Here is an 11,962-nt window from a genome sequence, read left to right on the forward strand (position 1 = left end):
CACCACGTGCAGCGCCCCACCACCCCAGCCCCACTCCGCGGCCCACCTCGCCAGTGGCTAGCCGCCCCCTAGGGGAAGCCCCACCGCCCAAGCGCGAGAGGGGAAAAAGCTAACTCGAGAGCCCCCCCCTGCCCCCATCCCCTACGGAAATTGTCAGACTGCCCCCCCATCACCCTAACACACGACAAAACCTGCACTTTGGAGCACACAAGGGCAAGGCTAACACCAAAAGGCGCTGGAGTGAGAAAGCCCCGAGGAAAAGCCTGCGACCTTACCTTAACGGAGAAGCGTCGCAAACACTAGCGAGCAGAATAGGCAGGGACCGTGCCGGCTCACGCGCCGCCAACGAGGTTGCACGGGGGCGACTCAAGAGAGAGGCTGTGCGCCCCCGATCGCACTATATAAGGCGAAGCACAGCCCAGCCGCCCGCCCCCGGATCCCTCCGCCTTAAAGGAGGATGCCCGGAGCCCGGCACCTGCAACCGCCCGCCCACCTTGACGTCATGGCCCAAAATAAGGGAAGGGGCGGCGAGCGCAGGGAGCGGGCGGCCGGTCTGCGCGCAGCGCGCACACCCACTGCATCGCACAGCCCCCCACGCTCCCAGGATGTGACCGACAGCACTGAAGTGGGCATGCTCGTATCCACCAACGGTGCATCCGGGGGGGGGGCAGGCGCCCCCCCAGCCCAGAGGCGGGTCTCGAGGGACACCTAAAAGGGTGGAGGCGGCTCATCTCTCCGGCCGTGAGTTCCTGGCTCGACCTTCCTGCTAGAACCTTCCCTACACAGCCTTGCAGCCCGATAAGGGTAAGGGGTTTTCCCCGCGGTGGTGAATTCGGGGGAAAGAGCCCGTGTTTGGCCGCGGGGCGTGGCTCCGCGGGGGGAGGGGCGCCGGCCGGGTTCTGGGGGACTCTTTGGCCGCTCTAGGCGGAAGGAGCGGCGGCGGCGGTGCTGCGATGCTTCCAGCAGTTTCCAGGCCCGCCTGGGCGGTCGCGCCCCGCCCCCTTCCTGCAGGCTCCGCCCCGCCCGCTGCGGCCGGGGCCGGGTGTCTGCGGCGGCTCCGCCCCGAGCGCCGCTGTCCGGAGTCCGGAGGGAGGGGGCGGGCCGCCCGGGGCGCGTTTGCGCTGGTCAGCGGCGGGGGCGCTCAGGCCCTCTCGCCAGGCCCGGCGGGCCCCGCAGGTGGGCTGTGGCGTGAGGGGAAGGGCCGGCCGACCCCTCGCGGCCCCGTCAGTCACCCCACGCCGTCTGCGGGGCGGCTCTGCCGGCGCGGCCTCCGGCGAGCAGGGACCGGGCGCGACGCCGGGACGCGGCCTGGCCTCGGCCGCCGCCCACGTGCCTGGGGCGCAGAGCCCTCTCCCCCGCGCGGGGGCGTCGGGCTGTTTCTCCACCTGCTTCCGGTGGGCTCTCGCCCGCTTCCCGCCTGCCGCGGCCGCCGCCCGGAGGACGGGGTTCCCGCGACCGCTCGGGGGCCGGGCTCTTGGGGGCCGCGCGGACACGCCGGCCGGAGGGCGGCCGGCCCTGAGCGGTTCCGGCTTTGCGCCTGCCGCGTGAGCGAGGACCGCACCCCGCCTGGCTCTGCCCTTGCTGCGCGCCCTCCGGCGGGCGAGCTGTCACTGCCGTTCCCGAGCCTCGCCGAGGCCCCTGGGGGGGAAGGCGCACCCCCGGCGCTGTGACCTTGTAATGTCATCACCCCCTTCCTGACCACCCCACCCCGCCCCCGCCGGGATGGTTCCCCAGTCTCCCTCACCAGCGCGGATGCCTAGGCTCCCTTCTTCCACATTTTCTTTGTTCACGTGTGGAATTTCAAAGAACAAAGGGCCCTTGCTTCTCTCTTCCTTGCCCCACAGTCCAGATTTCATCTCTCCTTCCCCTTCCCCTGCCTGCATTGTGGTCTGTATGAAGCCTGCAGCTGGGAGGATTCGGGAGTCTGAAGAGGCTTGGGCGCTACTGCCTGGAAAGCCCCAGGTTGCTCTCTTTCTCGTGGAAATCTCAAACCAGGTGAATTAGTCCCTCAACACACTTCCTCTAGGCAGACGGGGCCTAACTAATTAAAAATTCACTTCTTAGTTAATTAAAAATTCGCTCCCTGGTTCACAAAGAGCATTCACAACATCCCAGTGTCCTCTGAAAGGGTGAAATTGAGCATGCACATTGTTTGCACTGAGAATGGAAGGCTTCAGTGACTAACCCAGGTCGATCAGCTCAAAACCTTTGCTCAATTAACTAACTTCCATGCTCCCTACTCCGAAAATGGAGTGGAGAATGCTGTCTCCCCTCCCGGGACCCAAGTCCAGAGCAGAGCAAGAATGGGTCCTGTTTCTGGTGCCAGGACCAAAAATTCCTCAGGGGCTTCTAAATGGGAAAAACCAAATCCTGCACCAACATAGAAATTCTACCTTCTCTTCTAAAAGTCCCCTGTGATAGCTTCTACTCTTTACTGATACTCGCTAAGCGCCCATTGTGAGCCTGGCCTGCGGGTGTAGCAAATTATGAAAAGGACAGGAAGGCCTGAGCCCACTGCAGCCGGTCAAGTGCAGGGGGTGGGGGGGAGCTGCAGTTGGACAGTGTGAATCATAGCAGCGTGAGAATATCAGAGACTCAGAGCTCAGGCCCTAGAAGGGGCAGGCCTAGGGCTACAGCTAGTCAGGTCATGGCACTGGTCTACTCCCAGAAGAGGGAAAAGCACAGCCCCAACAGAGAGACCCTAACAGCCCAAGAACCTCTGAGAGAGGCAGGAGGAGCTGAAAGTGACCCTGCAGGTCAGAGAGAGCCAGAAATGCCATGCTAAGAACTTCTGACCTTAATTTAGGATGAGGGAAACCACTAAAAGCTATTAAAGATAAACCCTCCTGGATCTCCAGAAGCCTTATTCCCAGCACTGCTAGTGACTCTTAATGTTCCCAAGGTACCATTTATTCCCATCCAGCCTCAAAGACCCATTCCAACCTTCTGCTACTGAAGGATGGCCCAATGACAAACTATGGTCTGCAGCCGGTGGGCCCGCTGCTTGTTTTTGTAAATATACCAGTAATATGAACATCCCCTCCCTGCTCAGCAGCTGAGAGCAAAGCCATCTGCATCAATGTGGCCTGTGAGAGCTCAGCAAAATCTACTGCCTGCTGGTAAAGCCAATCTCTTCAACCCCCACTAAAGACCAAGGAACCAGGGCCTCCCCAGTGGCGCCGCGGTTGAGCGCTGGGTTGCGAAGCTGCCCGCGGCCTCTGCGACGCCGGTTTGATCCCCGGCTGCTCCCCGGCCACCAGAGGAGGGTCCCACATGGCGCGCAGACCTCTCCTGCCGCCCGCTGCTCCCCTCAGCAGTGTGCTTTGCTCCTTCTGCCTGCTCTGCTCCCCGCTCTGGCTCTGGTGAATTCTCTCACCCTCCCGTGCTTCTGACTGTACCTAGTGCATGTATAAAACAAAACAAGCAAACAAACAAATAAATAAAACATGCCTCAAAAAAAAAAAAATAAAGACCAAGGAACCAGATAAAGAAGATTTAAACAAGGGGTACTCAGCCTTTCCATCTCCACAGTGCTTTCTTTAGAATGGAAGAGATCACACCTCCACATTGCCTTCCTCTGCATGTAAATGGCATCACTCTATCTCTGGGTCAAAACAACTTAGAACTGGAAGCCCTCCTGTCAAGAATAATTACATTTTTAATGGCAATGATTCACTGTTCCTAACTTTTAAAACTAAATTCAAACTTGTGATTGTTGGAACAGCTAACAGCTATTCAGTAAAAATCTGCCAGACTGCTTCCCAAGTTCAAATCTTCTTTGATTTTCTAATAAACTCTTTGTCTATCAATGAGACTTAGCTCCAGTTAACAGGGGGCCTCCTGGTGGTGCAAGGGGTTAAGACACAGCACTATGAAGCTATTCGCAGACACTGCAGCATGAGTTCGATCCCAGCCCAGGGAGGTGACCCCATGGCTCAGCAGACCTCTCCTGACTCACCCCCTGCTCCCCTTGATATAGAGCAGCCCCGATATTGAACGGGTTCCTGGCTTTGGGTCCTCACCCGCGCGCTTAAAAGGGACTTAAGAATACTCCACTACAGGCACACACAAAAGGTTAATAAAAGGCTTATTTACAAGGGAAAAGGAAATAAGGAAAATGTACAACTCAGGGAGAAAATAGGGAAATAAAGTCTTTAATTGCGTCCTACCCGATCCGCCGACCTGGAAACCCAAAGTCACTCTCAGAGCTGGCCGGACGCTGCGAGCTGGCGGAGAGCCAAAATGGGGAACCCCCAAAGCCCACGTGTCTGCCTTTTATATCCACCTGGCTGCTTGACCCCACCCTCAGGTCCCAGCTACCTTCCCTTTGGGGTGATTGGGATTTGGAGTTCCCAGTGTCTTTGGCTTTGGCCTGGGGTGGGGTGGAGTCCACAAAGCCTGTATGGAATTAGCTTTAGGACATCCTTTTCCCCCTAACACCCTCAGCAGTGTATTTCAGTAGATATGCCTGTTCTGCTCCCCACTCTGTCTCTGGTGAATCCTCTCAACCCTCGCATCTTTGGTCTGTACCCCTGCTCTTGTAGGCATAAATAAATCTTTTTTTAAAAAAACAGTAAGGATGGTTTTATATTTTTTTTATTTTTAAGGATTTATTTATGCCTACAAGAACTGGGGTACAGGCCAGATGCGTGGGAGGGTGAGAGGATTCACCGGAGACGGAGTGAGGAAGAGAACAGGCAGACTGACAAAATACACTGCTGAGGGGAGCAGTGGGCGAGACAGGAGTGGTCTGCGTGCCATGTGGGTAGCTCCCTGGCCGGACTGGGATTGAACTCCTGCTGCAGAGGCTGCAGACAGCTTCATAGTGCTGTGCCTAACCCCTTGCACCAGCAGGGAGGCCTGGTTTTATATTTTTAACAATGGAAAAAAATCAATAAATATATGAAATTTTGACATGTGCCAAATATATGAAATTTCAGTTGTTTCCATAAAGTTTTGCTGAAACATGGTCACACTTATTTGTTTCCATGGTGTCTTTACCCTCTTTCATGCTGTAATGGTGGACTTGATCATTGTAATTTAGGTAATATAGCTTGCAACGCGTGTGCTGTATATTCTCTTACTTTTTACAGAAGGCCCCTGATTTAGCAGAAGCTAAGTGAGGTCCTAGAGGGAGCACACATACACAGTCTGGGCAGAGCCCTCCTGCTACTGCTGCTCACACTGGGAATTCTGGTTCAGCAGCACCACTGGCCTTTCAGTTCCTGTCCTTCCTAGTTTCCAGAGGCTTAACTCTCACAGGGAAATCCTGAACTGACATCCTCATTGGCTAATGGACCTGCCCTTCAGAGACCTTGGGCAATTGAGCAATTCTGTATAGACAGCCCGGGCTTGCCTTACCACAGTTTCCACATTTTGCTGGGACAATGAGAAGTCTCTTGCATAGCTTTCCATTTGCTCACTTGATTGTTATGGTGCTTTGTTTTGTTTTGATGCTATGGCTAAATGGGAATTTTCCTTTTGTTTACCAAAGTGTGGAAAATCAATTTTTGTTTATTGATCCTGCAACTTGGAAAACTACCTTATGAATTCTTAATTTGTCAGTGTCCTGTGTTTTCCAGGTATAACCCTATCTGTCATCTGCGAACAATTAGAGTTTGGTTTCTCCCTTTCAAATCTGTCTCTTTAAAAAAAAAAAAAAATTTATTTATTTATACAAGCACTGAAGCGTGGGAGGGTGAGAGAATTCACCAGAGCCAGAGCCGGGAACAGAACAGGCAGAGGGACGAAATACACTGCTGAGGGGAGAGGTCTGCCGCGCCATGTGGGACCCTCGCCGGCCGGGATCGAACTGGCGCTGCAGAGGCTGTGGACAGCTTCACAGCCCTGTGCTCAACCACCTGCGCCACCAGGGGAGGTCCTCAATATGTCTTACTATAGTTCAGTTTTTGCATTCCCTGATCCCCTATGGTATCTTTGTTGATCCAGTTGTCTTGCATTTTCAATCATTTTTATATTCTTTAATTATGTTGTAGACATATGTGGTGTTATGATACTGGCTCTTTTGTCAGGTGAACATGATAACCCCTACCGATACTGGCTTTTTGTATTTGAGACTTTTTATAAAAACTAGAATGTGGCTAATATTAATTAGTGCTCCATGTGTGCTTGAGAAAAATCTTTATCATCAGTTGTTGGATAAAAGTTTGAATATATTAAATCAGGGAGTTAACTGTGTTGATCAAAACAAATATTCACTTAAGAGACTCCACGGTTGGTTCATAGCTTGGAGAAAGAAGAGGCTGCAGATGGGGAGATCAGACAGGTGTGGGATAAAGGGCAAATGTACACATTTGCTGAGTGGAATGTGGGGGCTGAGGGGCACTCTGGGTTGGAGGGGTCAGGAAGTTTGGGACACCAAATAGAGGTTCCAGGAGGCAGAGACTGATGGGTGAGGTCATGCGCTTGAATGAAATCTCAGGGGAATGTGGTAAGGTCAGAAACTGTGATCTAACCCTTCCAGAATTGTAAATTGGGCATCTTTGGTAAGCTGCTCTATTAATACCCTTATGACTGTTGTAACTAAGGACAATAGTATCAACAACATAAGGGGTGTGGCTGAATCCTGCCTGGATTCAGTCTATCAATCCAGCCCAAAAATGTGTTTGCCATCATGCCCACCAGCACCCTTTTTGCATGGGCAGTTGTTCAGTGTTCCAGGCTTCCTTTGTTGTTTTTTTTTTTTCCAGGCTTCCTTTGACTAAGAAAGTAAAACAACTCCAAAGTGGTTCTCCCAGAGCGGATTATAGGCAGGGAAAGGGGCAGGTGGTGCCACAAACAACCCTGACCTACTTAACTGTGCTGCCTGCTACCTGTCCTGCCTCTGCAGGAGCTCAACTTGCAGGTCTCAACTGGCAGGATTTCTCGGCCATTCACTGGGCCCAGTTACTGCTGCCAACCTGCACCCAGATGAAGGGCTGGTAGGGCTAATAGTGCCACTGGGTGGGGAGGAATTCCAGTAGGGACTGAGGTTACATATCAGGAAAGACTTTACCGGTTTCACCTGGGAAGGCTGACGTGGGAGTTCAGTATCCTAGGAGGCTCGGGATCCCTGAGGATATGAAAAGAGGTGACTGTGGGATGTTTTGGAGACGGAAAGGTGTACCAAGCTGCTTTGTGGTGCCCTCCCTGTTTGTGTGCGTGTCCAGTGGAGGAGAGAGGCAGGCATCTACCTGGTGCTTTTGCATTTTGCACAATGTTTTTTCCTCCCTTTAACCTTTCAATCTCTTTTCTGGAGTCAAATAGGCAGAGCAAGTCGGCACTTCATAGGGATACTGGGAGACGCTTAGGAGGCTCTTCATGTAGGACGGTGAACAAAGTGGCTGGTGAAAGTGATCCCTCGTTTTAATCTCCTGGAATCTCACAGCCTGGAGAGCTAAGCACGAATGTTACTACCCCAGTTTTACAGATGAGCGCCTGGCAGATGGAAATGCCTGGTTCAAGGTCACCCAGGCTTAATGCAGAGTGGGCCTGAGACATCCGTTTACGCCTGTTACACCTGCTAGGCGTCAGGTGAGCGCGGGGGAAGGGGTTGGGGACCAAGCTCCAGCGGGGGGGGAGGGGGGAGGATAGGAAAGGGGGGTGCGCTGGGCTGGTGACGTCACCCTCTTGCTCTGGTCCTCAGGGCTGAGCGGGATCCAGGTTCTGGTCATTCACACCCTGGCCTGGGTTGGCAGTTGGGACCCAAATGGCAGTTCGCACCAGAATGCCTCGGGGGAAATGGAGCTTGTTCTGAAGTTTCCAGGGGCTGGAGGTGTGGGGGAGGACACATAACTGGCGTGTGAGGAGGTGCAGCAAGCTGCGAGGAGTGGAGGGGCGAGTGCCCCACACTGAGGCTCACCCTAATAACAGCCATCTCGAGGGACCTCACTGTTTTCAAGGATTCTCGCACTTTCCCAATTTCTTTAAGGATTCTCGCACTTTCCCAATTTCTTTAACAAGTCCACGCCACCTTGACTTAAGAAAAAGAGTCTGGGCCAGAGGATGAGCAACTTGTCTAGTATCACACTGTCACTATTTCCTGGGCCCAAGCTTTTTTTTTAGATTTATTTATTTATGCATACAAGAGCTGGGGTACAGGCTGGAAATGTAGCTGGGGGAGGGGGGGAGGCGGTGAGAGGATTCACCAGAGACAGAGTGGGAAACAGAACAGGCAGATTGACAGAAATACACTGCCGAGGGGAGCAGCAGGCGGGCAAGTCAGGAGGGTCAGGTCTCGTCTACTGGCGAGTCAGGTCTGCTGCGCTAAGTGGGTTGCTCCTGGCCAGCCTGGGATTGAACTCGTGCTGCAGAGGCTGTGGATTGCTTCATAGTGCAGTGCTTAACCCCCTGCGCCACCAGGGAGGCCCCCACCCGGGCCCAAGTCTTAATCCTAGAGTCTGAATCCGAATCCCCCATTCCACCTAGTCCCCCCGCCACACACACACACAGAAAGACTGGGAAAGGGCAGCTGTCATAGACAGAACCCCCTGGGTGCCACCCCTTTTTTTGGGTCTGCTGACTCATCTAGCACTCACCTTGCAGCATGGACCCAGAATGCCAACTGGCTCATTGACACAGAGCACCAGGAATGCCACCGCATAGAGGGGTTGTAAGCATGCCCTGTCCCAGAGGGGACCCTAGCAGCAGCTGGGTCACGCAGAGATGAGCTAGAGATGCCCAGCTAGACAACGGTCACTGGTTGATTTGGAAGATGTGGGTTCTGTCCATCCACACACTCACTGCCAACTTGCCAAGAAACCAGACAAGCCTCCCCGCCAGCCCAGCCTCCCTGTGAGATCTGCTGCTGGCTGACAGCCCTCAGACTGCCACACTTCCTATGTCAGGGCTCAGCTTTCAGGCAAGACCTGCAGGCCAGGAAGCAATATTATTGTCTTCAAAGTGACTTTGCAGGGCCTCCCTGGTGGCGCAAGGGGTTATGCACAGCACTGTGAAGCAATCCGCAGCCTCAGCAGCACAAGTTCAATCCTCCCCGCCAGCCAGATGCAGCAGACCTCTCCTTTCTCACCCGCTGCTCCCCTCAGCAGTGTATTTCAGTCAATCTGCCTGTTCTGTTCCCCACGCTGTCTCTGGTGAATCCTCTCACCCCCCACCCCCCGCACCTCTGGCCTGTACCCCAGATCTTGTATGCATAAATAAATCTTTAAAAAAAATAAAAAACAAATAAAGTGACTTTGCACTTCTCTGTTCACATTCATTTAGATTCACTACTGCAGTTTAACAACAGGAGAACATTCCTCAGTAACTGGGGCTTTCCTGTCAAGCTCTCCTTGCCCCAATTTACGGCCTTCACCTATTCCATTTTCGTCTCAAAGGATACACAACTATATTCCAATTTGTTGTATCTGAGGTTTCATGTATATTTTTAAGGATGACTGCTGATTCTACTGGGACATTTAGCTTTTCAAGAGTTTAAAGCCCCAACAACTCACATACAAGGTAAAACAAAAGGAAAATTGCAAAATGCAAGGAGGAAAGTCCTGAGGCCTGTTAGTGGGTTGGCTGCAAAGTGCCCACTTGTGGTGTGGGGGCATCACTGCAATGGCCAGGCAGGAGACCTAGCAGCTTTTTTCCCCTAACCCCGCCCCCATCCTCCCTGATTTCAGATGAAAACACTGATGTCAGGAGGTTGGAAATGAGTGAGAATTGCACCTTTTTTGGCACTGGCATTAGAGAACACTTTGGAAAAATATTCTAGTAATTTTCTGCAAGATGAACTTAAGTTCAGAAAGTAGATGACTGTTTTTCTCTCCTTCAAGCCTTTGCTGGGGTTGAATAACCTACTTAACATCCCACCTTTATCCCATGGGCACTGGCAGTGAAAGCTGAACACAGCTGGAGTCATGCAGGTTGGAGGAAGGGACAAGCCCATGCCCAGCAAACACCTGAGTATCACTGGGAACCAAGTTCAACACTACAGCTTTGAAAGACCTGAAAAACATAACTGTAGCTGGACTAAGATAAGAGCTTACAAGATAAAGTACAGTTTCAAGTTTTGAGCTACAGAGGGGGAAAAAGAATTGCATCAACAGGCTGTTGATGGCATCCCGATATGCTCCCTTGGCATATTCCAGGGAGACCCGCACACCCCTATATTTGATTTCAGATTCTTCTGTCGCCATGTGGGCTATGGGCTGAAGGAGACCTGGTCAGGAATCCTAAAAGGTCAGATAGGAGGCGGTTAAAGGGACCCAGAGAGCACAGGGTCCCCAAGGGGCTGTTGGTGTTGAGGAATTCAATGAGATACTCAGGTTTGGTACTACAGAGAAGTTGGAGAGGACTGAGGGAGAGAAGAGAAAGGGCACAGGTTCATTTCAGCCTGGCTCACTGCCAAATGGTATAGTAAGAACTGGAGACTACCTGGGGAAACTTTTGCTTTTGAACCTAAAAGGGCCTTGTTTCCACCAAACTTCACATACATCTCCTGGTGTGACATGTACCTGGAATATACATGATTCCAGTTGCCAATACAATGATAGACTTTGCCCTCATTAGGACTCAGAGCTTATCCCAGAGCCTTAAAAAGGTACTAACGGTCCTTAATGAGGCCTAAAGTCTTCAGTTACACGAAACTGAGAATTGAAGTGCTAACAGAGGTGCCAGTTCTGAGCAATCTGCTGGTCAGGGATCAGTGAACAGTCTGGGCAGTGTGAAGTACCCCCTGCCCTTCTGGGTGGAGTCAGACCTTGGGAAGAGGGGTAGAGTGGTTGAGGTGGGGGGAGGGACCCATTCCCAATCCTGTCAGGAAATCATTTTTGAGAAGGGGGTCTCAGTGGCATGGTCATCCCACCTCTCCCTAGCCCAGAGTTTGGGAAGAAAAGGGGAGGACCCAGCTTCAACTTGAGGACACATAGGCCCCTTGTTCCCCAGGAAGCCCGAGTGAGTCAGGGCAGAGCGCCAGGGAGGGGAGAGCCCTCTAGCCACAGTAGCCTCTTCCTGCCCAGAGGTGTGGGAGTACAGCCAGGAGCTAGGGGGAAGCGGGCCAATTTTACAGAGCTCATTCCCTAGCTAAGGACAGAGTGGAGGGGGTGGCATTGAAGACAAAGGAAAGATGGGGTGCTGTCTCCACCCCCCCATGCTATGAAAGGAGGAATGAAGCAATGAAGAAAAACGGCCTTTCTTGGTCCAGCCAACAGTCTGGGTGTCCTGGCTCCAGGCCTGTGCCTCCTTTGTGGTCCCAGCAGGGGGCACTGCAGGCCCTCTGAGGCCTACAGACCTAACATTCCTAGCCATCCTTCCACCACCACCCCGCACACACACTCTTGCATTGTCCCAGACCCTGCATTGTCCAAGACCCAGTTGGGTCATGCTCATCCCCCCGCCAAACTTAGGTTGCCATCCGTCTACCCTCTCCAGGCCATGAAGCTGTGGCTGGAGAATACAGGGAACCATGGAGAAAAAAAAAATAAGGTTTATTTAATTAGCGAGCCATTGAAGGCACCTGGTTTCTGTCCAGTATAAAAAAAGGCAGTAAAGTGGCATCTGTAACAGAATGGATTTTGGGTAGGAACATGGAGAGGTGGGGGGAGGAACACTGGGAGAAGGGGGGGTGGAAATATCAGATGGGACCTTAGAACAGACAGTCCTGGCCCCTAGCCACCCCTGGCACAAGCAGACAAACATACTGACTGACACACATGAACACACACAACACACACACACCTCTCAGCCTCTGCCATCCTGTTCAAATAGGGATCAGTCAGAGCCACATGTGGGGGGCCTTAAGCAGATATAGACTGTGTCCCCTCCCTCAACTCTGACCCTCAGGCCGTGTTCTCCACTGTCCATCCAGAGTTTCCTCCTCAGCACACTAAGGGTTCAAGGTCTCAGTCAGAATTGCCTAGTTGCGTAACCTGTGATGCAGAAGGCAGAAGAGCAGGGTGGTGGGGGTGGGATGGGGTGGGGTCTCAGTTGGAGGAGTCTGGCTCCCAGGCATGGCTTT

The sequence above is a fragment of the Talpa europaea genome, assembly GCF_964194135.1.
Source record: "Talpa europaea genome assembly, chromosome: 2".
Classification (NCBI taxonomy): Eukaryota; Metazoa; Chordata; class Mammalia; order Eulipotyphla; family Talpidae; genus Talpa; species Talpa europaea.